This window comes from Phyllobates terribilis, unplaced genomic scaffold (assembly GCF_046119375.1).
Source record: "Phyllobates terribilis strain yellow unplaced genomic scaffold, ASM4611937v1 Scaffold_11__3_contigs__length_659146591, whole genome shotgun sequence".
NCBI classification, from domain to species: Eukaryota; Metazoa; Chordata; class Amphibia; order Anura; family Dendrobatidae; genus Phyllobates; species Phyllobates terribilis.
The window spans coordinates 232,681,723-232,700,758 of NW_027362771.1; the positions used below are offsets into that span (position 1 = coordinate 232,681,723).

Below are 19,036 nucleotides of genomic sequence, written 5' to 3' on the forward strand. Positions count from 1 at the left end.
TTGCTTGGTTTTTTTTTTTTACCGTGTTCACTGAAGGGGTTAACTAGTGGGACAGTTTTATAGGTCAGGTTGTTCCGGACGCGGCGATACCAAATATGTGTACTTTTATTGTTTTTTTTTTATTTTTTTTATAATAATATTTATTGATGGGTACATTATATTTTTATTTTTGGTGTATTATTTTTTTTATTTTTTTATAATATTTTTGCACATTTTTTTTTTTTTTTTTTCCACTTTCACACAGTTTATACACTTTATTACTTTGTCCCACTCTGGGACTTTCACTTTTTTTTTTCTGATCGCCTGCATGGCACAGGAATGGAGCACCATCCCTATGCCATGAAGGCTGTCAGAAGTGCACAGTGTGAAGATTGCTTGGAGATGCACTGCGCATGTCCAAGCAATCTTCCTGCTCTCTGGTGACCCGGATGTTGTCATGACGACATCGGGTCGTCATGGCAACACCCGGGAAGCCTTTGCAGACTGCGCTGGAAGCCGGAAGAGGAGGTGAGTATCGCCGATCACCTCCCCTTGCCCCCGCAATGCCGCGATCGACTTCGATCGCAGCATCGCGGGGGTTAATGTGCTGGGAGCGGTGCGTGACCGCTCCCTGCACATAGTACCGGGTGTCAGCTGTGACAATCAGCTGACACCCGGCGGCGATCGCGCCCGCACAGCCTGTGTGCGCGCGCGATCGCGATGACGTACTAATACGGGTCTGGCTCTTAAGTCCCAGGGCACAGACGCGTATTAGTACGTCAGATGTTATTAAGGGGTTAATAATAATCATGAAAAAAAAAAGGCAATATTTTTTTTAACGCTTCAGAGGATTCCACTGATTCTGAGACTGTTTTTTCGTCACATATTGTACTTCATGATAGTGGTAAGATTTATTTCATGTGACTTGCATTTGTGCAAAAAAAAAAGTTAAATTTTGCAATTTTCAAACTTTGAATTTTCATGCCCTTAAATCAGAGAGATATGTCACACAAAATAGGTAATAAATAACATTTCCCACATGTCTACTTTACATCAGCACAATTTTGGAACCAAATTTTTTTTTGTTAGGAAGATATAAGGGTTAAAAGGTGACCAATGATTTCTGATTTTTACAACAAAATTTACAAAACCCAATTTTTTTGTAGTGACTTTGAGGGGTCTATATGACAGAAAATACCCAAAAGTGACACAATTCCAAAAACTGCACCCCTCAAGGTGCTCAAAACCACATTCAAGAAGCTTATTAACCCTTCAAATGCTTCACAGCAATTGATCAAATGTGAAAGGAAAAAATTAACATTTAACTTTTTTGCACTAAAATTTTACTTTAGCCCTCATTTTTTTTTTATTTTCACAAAGGTAACAGGAGAAATTGGACCCCAAAAGTTGTTGTGCAATTTCTCCTGAGTACGCTGATACCCCATATGTGGAGGAAAGCCATTGTTTGGGCGCACGGCAGGGCTCGGAAAGGAAGGAGCACCGTTTGACATTTTTAATGCAAAACTCGCTGGAATTGAGAGCAGACACCATGTCGCGTTTGGACAGCCCCTGATGTGCCTAAACAGTGGAAACCCCCACAAGTGACCTCATTTTAGAAACCAGACCCCTTAAGGAACTTTTTTAGATATGTGGTGAGCACTTTGAACCCCCAAGTGTTTCGCAAAAGTTTATAACGTAGAGCCGTGAAAAAAAATCACTTTTTTTTCCACAAAAACAATTTTTAGCCGATTTTTTTTTTATTTTCATGAGGGTAACAGGACAAATTGGACCATAAAAGTTGTTGCACAATTTCTCCTGAGTACCCTGATACCCCATATGTGGAAAAAAACTACTGTTTGGGTGCACGTCAGGGCTCGGAAGGGAAGGAGTGATGTTTTGGAATGCAGACTTTGATGGAATGGTCTGTGGGTATCATGTCGCATTTGCAGAGCCCCTGATGTGCCTAAACAGTGAAACCGCCCAACAAGTGCCCCCTTTTTGGAACTGATCTACTGATTCCTGATATGTGAATTTTATAATGTAGTGTCATGGGTCAGTTGTGTAGCATTCGTCAGTTTGTCATACGTCAGTTGTGTAGTGTTTGTCAGGTTGTCCTACATCAGTTATGTAAGTCAGAACTGAATTTAGTAATCCATGGATGTGTGGTACAGTTTGAAGCATTATTTTATGCACAGGCCAGGTTTGTCGGGGCAGGTGTCACATTGATAAATGGTGTCCTTGCGTATTCCCCTTTTGTAACCCCAACGGCACCTCTTTTGTGAGTCACCTTTTTCCTGCTTTGACGGATCTCCCCCGGGAAATGGTGACTGGGTACGATTCGAGGCCATTCAGTTCCGGAAGTACTGGGGCCCGCTCCTCCACCACTGGCAAATTATCAGGGCCTTGATCGCTACCTCCTGGAACTGAAGGTACAATGTAGAAGTCTGGCCTGCACATTGTGATAGGAGGAAAGCGTTGTGCATTGCCATTTTTACAATGTGCTCGGCCAGCTTCTTGTACCACACCCTGTCTTTTCTCAAATCACTGTATGGCTGGAGGACTTGATCAGAGAGATCAACTCCCCCCATGTACTTGTTGTACCCCACTACACAGTCTGGTTTGACAACCTGTGTAGAGGAACCTCGTACAGTGCTGGGGGTGCTTCCATCACCATGTATGGTGGTCAAGAGAAGGACATCCCTCTTGTACTTGACCACCAGCAGGTGGTCGCTTCATTGGGTTTTGCTCTGACCCCTTCTGAGCATCTGCTCAATTAGTGTCTTCGGAAGGCCTCTCTGATTTTTGCGGACAGTACCGCAGGCTGCAGTACCTCACGCAGAGAGGGACTTGAAGAGTAGGATGCTGGTATAAAATTTATCCACATAGAGTGGATAACCTTGATCCAGCAGTGGGTGCACCAAATCCCACACACGTTTCCCACACAGGCGGACGTTCAGGGGGGTCAATCCAGGAGTCCTTCCCTTCATAAATCCTAAACTTGTGGGTGTACCTTGAAGTACTTTCACACAGTTTGTACAACTTAATTCCGTAACTGGTCCTCTTACTGGGCAGATACTGAAGGAATCCAAGCCTCCCCCAAAATGAATTAGCGACTCATCCACACAGATGTCCCTTTGGGGCACGTACCCTTCAGCAAACCTGTTGTTGAAGTGCTTGATGACCGGCTGAACTTTGAAAAGACAATCAAAGTTGGGGTCATCTCATGCAGGACACCGTGCATTATTATTGCAATGCAAGAACTTGTGGATGGCCTCAAAACGTTTCCGGGTCATGGCCATTCGGAACAGTGAAGTGTTGTACAAAATGTCAACACTCCAGTATTGACGAGCTTCTGGCTTCTTCAGGATCTCCATGTGAAGGACCAGGCCCCAAAACTTCATCATTTCTACTGCGTCTACAGGAGTCCAGTTAGAAAATTATGAAGAGCGGTTTTCTGCCAAAAATTGTTGAGCGTACAAATTAGTTTGGCCCACTATGAGGTTTACAAAATCCTCAGAGAAAAAGTCTATTTCTGTAAGGCCGGTGGTGTCAAACTTGATTCCTGATTGTGCCACAAAATCAGTAATCAGTGGCTCATAATTCATTTTCGGGGGGCGAGGTCCATACCGGTGGATGAGGAGGGATCAAAAAATCTACTTATAGTTATCTTCTGTAAGACGGCGGTGTTCACACCGTGCAGTAACTGAGGCAGTGACCCAAGCAAGTCCAACATAAACAGCTTTTATTCAGCAACTCACGGGTAAACAGAAAGTCCTCCAGTTCGCAGCCGGGTTAACATAAGTCCATAAACAATGGTTTCCGGGGGCAACGGCCGTTCCGGGCAGCTCAAAGTCTGACAGGTGCAGAGTTTTCCCAGGCGGGGGTTCAGCCACACTCAATCCCGCTGAGCTTTCCTGCTGTGCTCCTAGAAGGTTCCAACATAGAACAACACTAATCCTTAGTGCAGGGTTTTTAAAGGACCTGTGGCAAGAGCCACTGGAAAACCCGGGTTGGAGGGAGGAGGCCGCCCCACTGCCTCCTGTGACCTCCTCCAAGAAATGAAGGCCCTGCCGGGTTTTACTTAATCTGCCTTAGCCAGGTAGCCTGACCAGGTCAATGCTCACATTCATTCCTGCATTGCAGCCGCAGCTATGTCTGTGACTGCAATGCACTCCAATGGTTTTAATAGGTCTCTGTACACATTCTGGGGGAGATATAACGTCCCTCGTATACGATCCCGGTCACTGCCTCACACTTCTTTCTTCTGTCCGGTGTCTTCTGTCGATCGGACAGTGTGACCGCCCTGTACAAATAAAAAAGTTAGTGGAAAAAATGTGTAAAACAGCGAGCATGAGTGTGATTGGTGATTTGCATCACCAATCAACGCTTGGAGGCTGCTGGATGCACGCACGGAGGTTGTGGAAAGTGGGGGGTAGAAAAAATGGACAGGGACAAAAAAAAGTCCTCGAAAACAGCAAGCATGGACGTTGATCAGTGATTTGCATCACTGATCAGCACTTGGCAGCTGCTGGATGCAGGGAAAAAAAACTGCCAAAAATTGAGCAATCAAGTACTGATCAGCGCTTGGTGGCAGAAAGGGGGGTGGGGGTGGGGAGAGGGTAATAAGAGAGGAGGGAGTGGGAAGAGGGGGGGTTTGGGTGGATGAGGAGAGATCAGGCTGGGATATACTTACAGATGTCTCTTCTCTCTTCTTTCAGCAGGAGCAGGAGCAGGGATTGTGGTGTCACAGGCTTCTGTGGCACCATAAGGTCCAGCACAGTGCAGATCAGCAGCGTGTCAGCCATGTACAAATCCTACTATGAGGACTTGCAGGGCAGTCACAGGGCGGTCACAGCATGGTCACGCGCTTTGATTGGTGCGATCGATGTCATCATTGATTGCACCAATCAGAGCGGACTCAGGTGAAGCCTGGTGTTGCTAGGCTGGACATCAGTGTTTCAGGCAATCTGGTTGCCTGAAACACTCAAAAATACTGTGATTGGCTGTTCAGAACTGAACAGCCAATCACAGCGATCGTAGTTGCGGGGGTGACGACTGTTAGAACCTTGCTGTTAGTTTTTTTTTTCCTTTGCTGGTCACATGACCTTGTTGGCCTATTTAGTCCTGCTCCGCCCTTCTGGCTTTGCTGGACTTCATTGTATATCTACTTTCTAGCTAGCCTGTGCTCTGTATCTAACTCTGTTAGTTTGCTTGGTCTACGGACCTCTATGTTCTATCTATTTTGTTTGTTCGTCTGTCTGCTACTATTTCTGTTAGGAGGTGTCCCATATTCCTCCCAGTCCTTAGTACTTGTAGGGATTCCCTCCTCACATCTATAGGTCTCCGTACAGACTAGATTAGGACTTTAGCAGGTCTGATCGCAGGATCAGGTTCCCTGTTACATCGTAGGGATTCAGCTGAGTCTTATAGTAGGGACAGATCTCCTCTCTTTCCTTAGCTTTGGTAGCAGAACATAACAGTAAGTCCAGCCTGCAAATTCTCTAAGGAAAGATTTTTTTTTTTTTTTTTGTTCCATCATGGTGTCGGTTCAGGATTTGGCTAAACACCTGCAGGGACTCTCTCTGGAGGTGGCCGAGCTCCGTCAGCACGTGAGTAACTGTCCTGGAGCACATTTCTTGGAGCCTAAGGTATGTTTGCCGGATTTATTTTTTGGTGAACATCGAGAATTTTTTTCATTTAAAAACGCTTGCTTATTGTATTTTCGTTTGAGACCCAAGTCCTCTGGGGATGAATCCCAGCGCGTAGGGTTCATAATGTCACTTTTGCGCAAAGAGCCTCAGGAGTGGGCCTTTTCTTTGCAACCTAGTGATACATGCTTCAGATCAGTGGATAGTTTTTTTTCTGCTTTAGGACTATTATATGATGATCCTGACCGTGTGGCATCAGCTGAGACTGAGTTGAGACGTTTAAAACAAGGATCAGGTAATGTCGAAAAATATTGTACTCATTTTCGTCGTTGGTCCACTCAAACAGGGTGGAACGATTCTGCTCTGAAAAGTCTATTTCTTGCTGGGCTCAGTGAAAGGGTTAAAGACCTGCTAATTGCTTATCCTACACCTGAGGATTTGCAACAGGCTATGCAATTAGCTATACGGGTGGATAGAAGACTGCGTGCTAGGGTTAATGAGAGCAAATCCTCTGCTATGTCAGTTTCTGGTTATGATAATGTGTGTACTAACAGTGGTGAACCGATGGAGATTGGATCGGTGGCATCTCGCTCTCAAGAAAAAGACCGTCGTTTTTCAGAAGGCTTGTGTTTCTATTGCGGAAAATCTGGTCATTTGATTAAAGGCTGTGAGCTTCGTATGAAGAAAGAAAAAAAAAATGGTCAGTCACGCCCGTATTGCCTGTTTAAATTCCAAGGGTATATTTTTAGCTGCTTCCACGATTGCTCAGGAAAAATTAATGGAATTTCGGGTGTTTGTTGATTGTGGGTCTACACTGAATGTAATTGATGGGGGATTCGTGGAAAAACTCAATTTAAAACCTGAACTTTTATCATCCTCCATTGCTGTGGTTTCTGTGGATGGCTCCCCTTTGAAGAATATTACTCTCAAGGTCAGTGAATTTCCTCTCACTATTAATGGTGTTCACCATGAGAAATTGGATTTGGTAGTGTTGAATAACTTGCCTTCTCCAGTAATATTGGGTTTGCCCTGGTTAAAATTTCACAATCCTGTACTGGATTGGTCTACCAGTGAAATTAAATCCTGGAGCCATAAATGTTATGACAAGTGTTGTAACGGGCGTATTGCAGCTTTGGATAGGGGAGAATTGCCTGTTCCTATTCAGGATTTTTGGAGAGTTTTTTCTGAGAAGGAATCGCAGGTTTTGCCTCCCCATAGAGACTATGATTGTTCTATTGAATTTGTCCCTGGAGCGACTCTTCCTAAAAGTCGTTTATTTAACCTTACCATTCCTGAGAGGAAGGCTTTGGAGGAATACATACAGACAAGTTTGGCCGCCGGTCACATTAGGCCCTCTAAGTCTCCTGTGGCGGTTGGATTTTTTTTTGTAAAAAAAAAGGACGGCGGTTTACGTCCTTGTCTGGATTTTCGTGAGATTAACAAAATTACGGTACGCAATCCTTACCCACTGCCATTGATTCCTGATCTGTTTAACCAGTTATTGGGGGCCAAGTGGTTCTCTAAAATTGACCTTAAGGGGGCATACAATCTGTTGCGCATGAAGGAGGGTGATGAATGGAAGACTGCTTTTAACACTCCTGTGGGTCATTTTGAGAATCTGGTTATGCCTTTTGGTCTTACTAATGCTCCTGCATTTTTTCAGAATCTGATTAATGACATCCTTAGACCTTTGATCGGTAAAAATGTGGTTGTGTATTTGGATGACATTTTGATTTATTCGCCAGATCTGGAGTCTCATTGGCGGAGCGTGCGTGAGGTATTACAGTTATTAATGGACAATTCGCTTTTTGCTAAGCTGGAGAAATGTGAGTTCGCTGTACAGAGAATTAGTTTTTTGGGCTACATTATCTCCAGCAAAGGTTTTGAGATGGATCCGGTTAAGGTTCAGGCTGTGCAGGAATGGCCTAGGCCTATTGGTTTGAAATCGATACAGAGGTTTTTGGGTTTCGCCAATTACTACAGAAAATTCATAAAAAATTTTTCTAGTATTGTCAAACCTCTGACTGATCTCACCAGGAAAGGTGCTGATGCGGTTCAGTGGTCTTCTGAGGCCATTGAAGCTTTTGTGTATCTCAAGGAGAGGTTCACCTCTGCTCCCATCCTTATGCAGCCTGATGTTACTAGGCCGTTTTTGGTTGAGGTTGATGCTTCCTCTGTGGGGGTTGGCGCAGTATTGTCTCAGGATAACGGGGATGGATTACATCCCTGTGCCTTTTTTTCAAAAAAATTTTCGGAGACTGAACTGAATTACGATATTGGTAATCGGGAATTATTGGCTATTAAACTCGCATTTGAACACTGGCGCCACTTCTTGGAAGGTGCGGAATTTCCCGTTCAGGTTCTTACGGATCATAAAAATCTGATATATCTTGATGCTGCCAAGCGCCTGAATGCCCGTCAGGCTAGGTGGGCACTGTTTTTCTCGCGGTTTAATTTCTCCGTTACTTACATCCCTGGTACTAAGAATGTTAAGGCGGATGCCTTGTCTCGCAGTTTTTCTCCCATAGTCGGTGCTGAGAAAGAGGAAAACATTTTACAAGAAGGTGTTGTGATAGCTGCTTTAGACTCCGTTTTGGAAGATGAGATTCTTAAAGCTCAGGAGAATGCCCCATCTAACACTCCTCATGGGAGGTTGTTTGTGCCTGGGACCTTTAGGAGAGATTTGTTTGTTGAGTGTCACGAATCTCGGTTGGCAGGTCATCCCGGAATCTCTGAGACCAAGAGACTGGTGGGTCGCAGTTTTTGGTGGCCTGGATGGCAGAAGGAAGTCATTAAGTGGGTGCGCCAATGTACTATATGTGCTAGATCTAAGTCCTCACATACTCCTGCTGCGGGGTTGCTTTGTCCTTTGGAGGTCCCCAGTGCTCCTTGGACACATTTGGCTATGGACTTTATAACTGACCTTCCCTCCTCTGAGGGTTTTACTGTCATCTGGGTGGTCGTGGACCGTTTTAGCAAGATGTGTCACTTGGTTCCCTTCGTCAAACTGCCCTGCGCTAAAACTCTCGCTAAGGCCTTTGTCAAGGAAATTGTCAGACTTCATGGCGTTCCTACTGACATTGTTTCTGATAGGGGTCCTCAGTTCGTGGCTCGTTTTTGGCGTGCCTTTTGTGACAGGTTGGGAATTCATTTGTCGTTTTCGTCCGGATATCATCCTGAATCTAATGGCCAGACAGAAAGGAAAAAACAGGATGTTGAGCAGTTCTTGCGTTGTTTTGTGGCAGACAATCAAGAGGGGTGGTCTGAGTTTCTGCCACTTGCCGAATTTGCTCTGAACAATCATACATCTTCTTCTGCTGGTTGTTCGCCTTTTTTTTGTTGTTCTGGGAGACATCCGTCGTTTGGGTCGTTCTCCAAGTTGGGATCTGCCGTGCCTGAGGAGGAGAATTTTTCCGGTGATTTGGAAAGAGTTTGGACGGATGTGCGTGGTAATCTTCAGGAGGCCAACAGAAAATCTAAAGACTACTTTGATAGGAAACGACAGGAGGTTTTGTTCGCTGTTGGTGACATGGTTTGGTTGTCCTCTAGGAATCTGCGGTTGAGGATTCCTTCTAAGAAATTGGGTCCCAAGTTTGTTGGGCCCTTTAAGGTGCTTCAGGTTGTCAACCAATCTGCTGTTAGGTTGGAGGTTCCTACCTCCTGGAGAATTAATCCGGTCTTTCATGTCTCTCTGTTAAAAAAAGCTGTTGTGTCGGATGGTGACGCCTCTGCCTCTGTTCCTCCGGTGGTGGAGGACGGGGAATATGAAATTTCTCGCATCCTTGACTCTAGACGGTATAGAGGTAGTTTGCAGTATCTTGTGGCCTGGAAAGGTTTCGGACCCGAGGATAACTCTTGGGTGAGGTCAGATGATGTTTCCGCGTCCAGACTTATCAGAGCGTTTCACAGGAGATTTCCTGATAAGCCTGGTCCTAGGGGATCCGGAGGATCCTCTTAGAAGGGGAGGTACTGTTAGAACCTTGCTGTTAGGTTTTTTTTTCCTTTGCTGGTCACATGACCTTGTTGGCCTATTTAGTCCTGCTCCGCCCTTCTGGCTTTGCTGGACTTCATTGTATATCTACTTTCTAGCTAGCCTGTGCTCTGTATCTAACTCTGTTAGTTTGCTTGGTCTACGGACCTCTATGTTCTATCTATTTTGTTTGTTCGTCTGTCTGCTACTATTTCTGTTAGGAGGTGTCCCATATTCCTCCCAGTCCTTAGTACTTGTAGGGATTCCCTCCTCACATCTATAGGTCTCCGTACAGACTAGATTAGGACTTTAGCAGGTCTGATCGCAGGATCAGGTTCCCTGTTACATCGTAGGGATTCAGCTGAGTCTTATAGTAGGGACAGATCTCCTCTCTTTCCTTAGCTTTGGTAGCAGAACATAACAACGACGCCTCAGGCAAGATGGCACCAGAATTTTAATGCGATCAACGCGACTCCGGTCATAATACGTACCTGGATATTAAGGCCCAGGGCGCAGAGACATATTACTATGCCTCACGTCAATAAAGGGTTAAAGTGCATGTTAACACAAAAACCTGATTTAAACGATAGGTAATTCTTCAATGTTAGCCCCCCTTTAACCCCTTTCCAACCCTTGCCGTACTAGTACGCACATTTGCGTACTCCCCGTTCAGTGAGGGCTGCTGCGCTGAGCCCTCACTGAACCGAGCACATGTCAGCTGATTCTTACAGCTGACATGTGCCCGCAACAGCCGCGGGCGGAATCGCGATCCACCCGCGGCTGTTAACATGTTAAATGCCGCTGTCAATCTCCGACAGCGGCATTTAACGCGCACTTCCGGGTTGCGCGTCATAAACCCCGCCCATCGGCGACCCCGTCGCGTGATCGCGGGTCACCGATGGGTGGGCATGACAACCCAGGGTCTGCAGCAGATGCCTGTGGTTGTCATGATCTGGTCGCTATGAGCGCCACCTAGTGGTCGGCACTCATAGCACAGGACCATTTCTGCTGCATGCAGGGGATCTGCTCGTCCCCTGTATGTAGCAGAGACGATCAGACAACTGCTGCTTCTAGTCTCCTATGGAGACTATAGAAGCATGCAAAAAGTGAAAAAAAAAGTTTTTAAAAATATAAAAAAAAATACAAAATTAAAAGTTTAAATCACCCCCCTTTCGCCCCATTCAAAATAAAATATATATATAAAAAAAAACCTACATAGACATATTTGGTATCGCCGCGTTCAGAATCACCCCATCTATCAATATAAAAAAAGAATTAATCCGATCGGTAAACGGTGTAGCGAGAAAAAAATTCTAAACGCCAGAATTACATTTTTTGGTCGCCGCAAAATTGCAATAAAATGCAATAACGGGCGATCAAAACATCGGATCTACCCCAAAATGTTATCAATAAAAACGTCAGCCCGGCGCGCAAAAAATAAGCCCTCACCTAGCCCCGGATCACGAAAAATGGAGACGCTACAGGTCTCGGAAAATGGCGATATTTTTTTTTATTTTTTTTTACCAAATTTTGGAATTTTTTTTCACCACTTAAATATAAAATAACCTATACATGTTTGGTGTCTACAAACTCATAATGACCTGCAGAATAAGAATGGCAGGTCAGTTTTAGCATTCAGTGAACGTGGTAAAAAAATAAATAAAAAACAACTGTGGTATTGCACTTTTTTTGCAATTTTACCGCACTTGGAATTTTTTTCCCGTATTCCCGTACACGATATGGTAGAACTAGTAATGGCGTTAAAAAGTACAACTTGTCCCGCAAAAAATAAGCTCTCACACGGCCATATTGTCCAAAAAATAGAAACGCTATGGCTCTGGGAACAAGGGGAGCAAAAAACGAAAAAGCAAAAACGACAAAACCCAAGGTTGCGAAGGGGTTAAGGAGTGAAGAGATGCGTCCCAAATTATTTGCCCATATAATGTACACGAGAAAGTAAAAAGTGGATATTTCGAATAGGTAAACAGTGAGTCGTACATATTAAGAAACCAATGAAGAACACGAAAGGAGACTAAAGTTTAATAGCTAGACATGTTGTGCACATTATAAGCTAAATCGTATGGGTAAAATATCCACGTGACACATTTGTTGCAGAAGTTTCAGCGATTGTGCTATTTATCTGAATGGAGCTTGCAGAATTCTATTTGCTTCCCAACAAAACATCACAATTCGGATTAATTAATTTCTGCAACAAATATGCAAATATATTCTAATAGGCCATATGCAGATGAAATATTTATTAAATGTAATAAAAAGCAAGCTTTCAGTATAGACTGGGAATGGCATATTGGTCATTTTGTCCAATTAAAAGAACTGTCCTAATTATTTTAGAACTTTACATAATTTATTAATTGAATGGCATTATTTTAATCTCTGTTTAATTAGTGTGTCTGGTTCCACTCCCACTGTGTCCAGCTGCCTGGAATTTCAGAACAAAAGATAAAGGCAGATGAAATATAGGGTGGTTCCTTAGGGAACAAATCAAACACATTTACAAAAGACCTTTTTTTTTGTAACAGATTTCAACTTCCTTTATATTATTGCCATTCTAATTTAGGAGCTGATCCCTCTAAAAGATTATTTTTATTTTTGTCCTGTGCAGTTTCAAAAATGTATATATCGTATCTATGTAATCTTATCTATCTAAATCAATAAATAAATGAACCTATTTTATCTATCTTTTACCCTATACATAATCCAGTACCATTTACAGCCAAGAGATGGTGATATAGAGCTATCCCACTCAGTCCAAGTAATAAACTTTACAAATAATACTAGGGCACATTGGCCTCCCATTAAAAGCGTCAGATCACGCAGCCACTATGGGGTCCATGAGTCGGGCTGGCCAGTTCTAAGCCCAGGCCTGCCCACCTGGCATCTCTATTTTACCTGTATCTGCATCCTTCATGATACATATACAGTTGAATTCAGCAGGGGAACACGGAGCCATTACCTCCCTATTCCACCATTTAGCCTGTGTGTCTGAATCTCAGCACATCAGCCATGATGATGCCACTAGATCATGCATTCTGTGCTGAGTCTCAGTCCACACAGTGCATAGAGCAAAACAGCATATCAGAAGAATGGGGCGAGGTAAGTAGTGTGTGGGGGACTGTGGGGCCATCATTCTATGTGTAGGGTGCTGTGAGGGCCATGATACTGTGTGAGGGGTTGTGATGACATCAAACTATGTGAAGGGTCTGTGGTGGACATCATATTGTGTGAGGTGAATCATACTTTATGGAGGCCTGTGGGGGCATCATACTGTGAGGGGATCATACTGTGTGGGACCATAATAAAAAGAAAGAAGCCACTTAATGCTCTATTTTGCATATAAAATGTTTTGGTGTAATAAGTATTCATTGGCACATATCCAAATGTAAATATCTTTCCCTTGATTTCCATACACCATTGGTGAAAGTATTATGGGTTTCTATAATACAGATCTTCTCATGTTGATCATACTGAGTTGCTGTAAGGCTCATCAGAGCACCTGCAAACCTTTGCAACATTTCAGGGGTGTTTCCCTTCTTCAAACTGTGGGGCCATGAAACTATGTGGGAGCCTTGATACTATGTGTGGGGGGGCTATGTGTGGCATGCTGAGAGGGCCATCATGCTGTGTTGCAGGCTGTGTAGGCCATCATTCTATGGGTGGGATGACTGTGGGTGGTAATATACTATGTTAGGGGTCACTATGGGGACACCACACTGTGTGCACTGTGGGGGCATCATATTTTGTTGGGGCACTGTAGCATCATTATACTCTGTTGGGGACACTGTGGGATCATCAACTGTGCATGTGGAGGTACTGCGAGGGGGGGATTTGTGTGGAGCATCATACTCTACAGTATGTGGGCTATGAAAGGTGTATCGTAGTGGGTGAGAACACTAAAGGGCTTCAGTAGAGGCAAATTATTGTGTTCGTGCTGCAATACATGTACATTAGGGTGACAGTGAAAACATTTTTGTGCAAATTTTTAGGCCTCACCCCTGGGAATAATTTCCTTTGGTGTGATGCGTCAGTATACTGAAATTAATGATTACATGAACTCCGCTCTTTCTGTAAAGTTGAAAATCATAAGGTACTTACTTAGCGTTTTTTGATCAAAAATTGCAAAAAAACATCCAACCACGTCAAGGCATATCTAAATATGCCTGGTCCCTATCATTAATGTCCTACTTCTCCATGTGCCAAATAAGGCATAGCATGCAAATAAAACCTTGCTAGGAAATATAGGTGCATAAGGGTGCTGAGCCCTGAAGGGGGCTATGGCTTGTTTCCGTTCACTGTGGTCTTACTCGGACAATTCTTGCTTTTGTTACCTGCAGCCCAGCAAACCTTACTGGCTTCTTCCTTATTTTCCTTCAGCTAGAGCCCTCGCTTCCTACATGTCTTGCAGATTTGTGACATGTCAGGGTAGTAAAATAGTCCATATGACTTACCCGAGACTAACGGGAGCTAGTGCTGGAGTCCGTCTTTTGAATTCCTTTCTTTGTTCAGTTGGACAGTGACTGAACAATTGCCAGTCCAGAATCCATAGTTGTTCGGGATAAGGGTGGGCTCCTACAACATGGTACAGAACTTCTTCAGGAAGCAGTTGATACCTTAGCCGGGGGTGTTAAGTGACTGTCTTGATACAAAACCTTTCTTTTCTGTTATTGAATAAGGCTACTGGCCACAAAGTAGGAGAAAAGGACTTCCATGATTGGTGCTTTCACTACATTCCAATACTTTCTATGGATGTTCATTGAGACGAAAGTCACATAGAAGATTCAGCTCATGAAGACCTGGATACTCAGCGTTCCTGACTTAGAGAAGCTCTGATCCAGTAGCATCTTCTTGCAGAACACATTTTGAGACATATCTGTCATTATCCACTATCTTCAGATTCAGGACAACAGTTTGCCAAATCCAAGGTTCTAGTGCTGGAGAACCATAGCTTGACCACTTGTTAGCTTTCTGCTAGGTAAAGTTGGTGGTGGAGGAGTCCTTGAATAAGTAAGCCGCTTCTGGCTAGGCTATCCTGTTAGTGCCTGGGACTTCTTTGCAGGCTTACTGTTTGGGGCAATGGCCTGTTCTGACACTCCCTGTCTTCTTCTTGGAATGAGTCTTCACTAGCCTGATTTCCCATAAGGCAGCAAAGGTATACAAATCTTCTGCTTGGGTCTTGCATGGTGAATTCCTCGGAGTAGGTCTTCATCGAGCTTTGGTAGTCAGTGGCAAAGTTTTTCAGGCAGAGTTACCTGGAGATCTTCATCGATCTTTTTTTCCAAAGTTCTTCTTGATTAGAAGTCTTGTTGAAAACGTGGTCTTCAGAACTTCATTAATGATCGCTGGGTCTTTGAAGCTTATCCTGCAGGTCTTATGTACTTATATCCCACGTTTTAGAGGTACGCCTGATAAGAACAGATATTACACTTGATCTTATCCAAAAGGCTGAGAAGTGATGTAGGTTTACTGCATATAATACATCCACATGAAGTAAGAGACTGTACCTGTAGCAACACAAGGTGCTCAGGCTGATTCTTGACATAACACAGAGGTCATTAATAGAGTTGGTGGAAATAGATTTGCAGGACCCTGTCCATCAGGCATCTGTAGCCGCTGGATAGGAGCCCTCAGAACTGCCTCCTAACTATCAGCATCCGCCGTCCTTCGATTAACTGGTTTGGCGCAAAGTTATTGTTGCGGCGTGATCCACATGTGACATCATACCAGGGCGGCTAATCAAGGAGGAGGTTCTCAGGCTCTCATCCAGCAGTCAGAGATTACTAAGGTGACCAACAGACAGTGTCTTGCGAATCAATTTGCACCAACTCTAGTCATTACATCAAAATAACTGATTTCAATGGAGAGGAAAGTTTTTAGGTTTAGGATAAGAAGCAATGACAACACCCTCTTTTACATCTTGCTATGAGAACAGTATGAACCATTCTTCATTTTTTTACAACATAAAGTGGCGTTCATCACAAATAGATTACCCAATATCTTGGAAAATTCCTGTGTGGGATGATTGTTTGAAGTCATCAGTAATTTCTTTCTACACACAAGCATACAATCACAATAGTCCCAAAAACATTGTAATGCTAGAGACACTTTGCTACATAAATATTCCACAAGAAAACCCTGAAAATAATGAATATTTATACCAGGATATGAAGAGATACCAGCAGTAATAATTAAAAAATTGCCTCACGGTAGCATACTTGTGGAATCGAAATGTGAAAGGTACAAATGCGTGAGGTCCCAGGCTCCGTGTCCCACTACCCCAACACCGTTTCACCTCGCTTCTTCCAGGGGTGCGATCACTGTATGATTAGCCATTGAGGTAAGGATAAGTTTATCTTTTTATAAAGCAAAACACTGGCACTTTCGATATTAATACCTTTGGCTCCCCTTTGTAAATGGATCTCTATACAACATTTCTCTATCTCTGCAGGAATTTCTGTGTCCTTTTTTGGAGGCTTTCCACCTGTCATTTAATAGTGTTTTATTTTATGTACTTACATTTTTAATTATTACTGCTGGTATTTCTTAATATCCTGGAATAAGTATTCATTATTCTTTTTTGGTAGAATTCACAAGCAAGCATAGCCTGATTCACATGGGATCAAAGAATCATACAACAAAGAGCATGCTTGGATCACTGGAAAATATATCTTCATGTATTCATTAAAGGTTTGTCTACATTGCACAATGTGGTTGTTTAATAGCATGTTTACACAGGCCGACTTGGCTTCAGATGTGCCCGGAACAATCTTTAATAGATCATTAAGTGTACTTAGGCTGCCATTGGTCTCGACACCATGATTCCTGTTTACACAGAATGATGCACTGCTGTGAACGATGATCTTTGTGCAGGAAAAATAGATCCAGAAATATCTGGACAGTGACACAAGTTTTGGCATTTTAGCTGTTTACCAAAACATATTCAAAGTACAGTTATATAATCAATATGGGCTTAAAGTGCAGACTCTCGGCTTTAATTTGAGAGTATTCACATCCTAAATGGAGTAAGGGTTTATGAATTACAGCTCTTTAATAAGTAGTTGTCTCTTTTAAAAAAAAGTAAGTAATTGGACAGATATCTCAAAAGCTCTTTAATGGCAGGAGTGACCAAATCAACAGTTTGGTACATTCTGCAAAAAGAGAGCGCACTGGTATACTTGGGAACTCAAAAAGGCCTGGGCATCCAACAGTGGTGATCACAGAATCCTTTCTATGGTGAACAAAAAACCCCTCCACAACATACAACCAAGTGAAGAACAATCTCCAGTAAGTAGTTGTTTCAGTTTCTGAGTCTACCATAAAGAGAAGACCTCATGAGAGCAAATACAGAGAGTTCACCACAAGGTGCAAACGATTAAACAGCCTTACAAATGGAAAGGCCAAATTAGATTTTGGTAAAAAAAACATCTAAACAAGCCATCCCAGTTTTGGAAAAGCAATTTTTTGGACAGATGAAACTAAGATCAACCTGTACCAGATTCATGAGAAGAAAAGTATGTAGAAGGATTGGAACAGCTCATGATCCAAAGCACACCACATCCTCTGTAAAACATGGTGGAGGCAGTGTGATGGTATGGGCATGTATGGCTTCCAATGGCACTGGGTCACTTGTGTTTATTGATGATGTACCTGAAGACATAAGCAGCCAGATGAATTCTGAAGTGTAAGGGCTACACTTTCTGCTCAGATTCATCCAAATGTAGCAAAGTTGATTGGACGGCGGTTCACACTACAGATGAACTAATGACCCAAAACATACTGCAAAAGCAACCCAGGCGTTTAAGGCAAAAAAGAGGAATATTTTGCAATGGCCGAGTCGGCCACCAGATCTCAGCCCCATCGAACATGCATTTCACATGATTAAGGCAAAACTAAAGGCAGAAAGATCCACAAACAAGAAACAACTGAACTCATCTGCAGTAAAGGCCTGGCAAAGCATCACAAAGGAGGAAACCCAGCGTTTGGTGACGTCCATGCCTTCCAGACTTCTGGTAGTCATTGCCTGGAAAGGATTCTCTGCAAAGTATTAAAATGAACATTTTATTTATGGTAAAGTTAATTTATCCGATTGCTTTTGAGCCCCTGAAATGAGGAGGCTTTGTAGAAAAATGGTTTTGCTCATTCGTACGGTGATTGGCAGGCTGTTTAGTCTGCACATTTATCGTGAAACAAGCATTCTAAGAAACGCTTGTTCATGAAAACTGTGCAGTGTAAATAGACCTTTTGTCCTTGTTTTACAATTTTTCTCATACAATATCAAGTATTTAGTTGGAAACTGAACAATCTTTTTGTCTAAAACCAAGTTTTGGCTTTCATTGTGTAGTTTTTTTAAACTAAGGCAATCAGATTAGTCCCAGCCAGGAAGGCATGGGAGGGGCACTGTCTCTGATGGCTACTGATAGATGAAGGACAGTAGCTGCAGACAGTGTTTGTGCTGTCATTTGTCTCTCAGTGATTGATATGATAGGAGACAGTCTGTAAATAAAGTGTTTCCCTAAGGCTATGTGCCCACGATGCAGAAATGCTCCAGATTTTTCCTGAGCGTTTCTGCATCTCCCTGGCAGAAAAAACTCAAGCGGATTGTACATGCGGATTGTACATGTGTTTTTCCTGCCAGGGACAAGCGGATGTGAAGCGTTCTTCACATGCATTTCCGCATGCGGGTTGTCAAGCGCTTTCCAAGCGATTTTAGCATCACTTGGAAAGTGCTTGTCAACTTGGTCACACTATATAAATCCATGCAACCAGCACAGATTTATATAGTGTGACCGTAAAGAATGGTAAAATATAAATATATACTTACCTTCTGATGGCCCACGGTGTCCTTGTCTTGGCTTGCCGGCATCTCGCGGTACACTGAAGGACCTGCCAACGTCAGCGGTCGCGTGACCCGTCACATGATTAAATGACGTCATGGCAGGTCCTTTTCAGACCATCGCGAGTTGCCGGCAAACCGAGACGCATCGCTAAGGACACCGGGGGCCATCAGAAGGTAAGTATAATATTTATTTTTATTCTTTTTTTTACAGGTACTATGGTACCCGGGTCCGGAGGAGAGTCTCCTCTTCTCCAAACCCGGGTACCATCCGCACATTGAAACGCATGGATTCTGCATCTGCAGATGCAGTGATGCGGATTCCATGCGTTCCAATGCAAGTCAATGGCGGCGAAAACGCCACGTTTACGCAAAATAAATGGTAGTGCTGCGTATTTTTCCGCAATGATAATCCGCAGCGGAAATGTCCGCAGCATGTGCACAGCACATACGGATTATCATTGGGGAACATGGTAGACCTTCTACCAAACGTTTTTTAAGCGTTTCTGCGGCGGAATTGCCGCTGCGGAAAAGCTTAAAAAACGCATAGTGGGCACACAGCCTAAGGCTATGTGCCCACGATGCAGAAAT

At 43.4% G+C, this 19,036-nt stretch overlaps 1 pseudogene; it reads right to left on the reverse strand.

The window, feature by feature from the left end:
* Positions 1-14,964: 14,964 nt before the first annotated feature.
* Positions 14,965-15,069, reverse strand: LOC141168089 (U2 spliceosomal RNA; annotated as a pseudogene).
* Between the last annotated feature and the right edge of the window lie 3,967 nt (positions 15,070-19,036).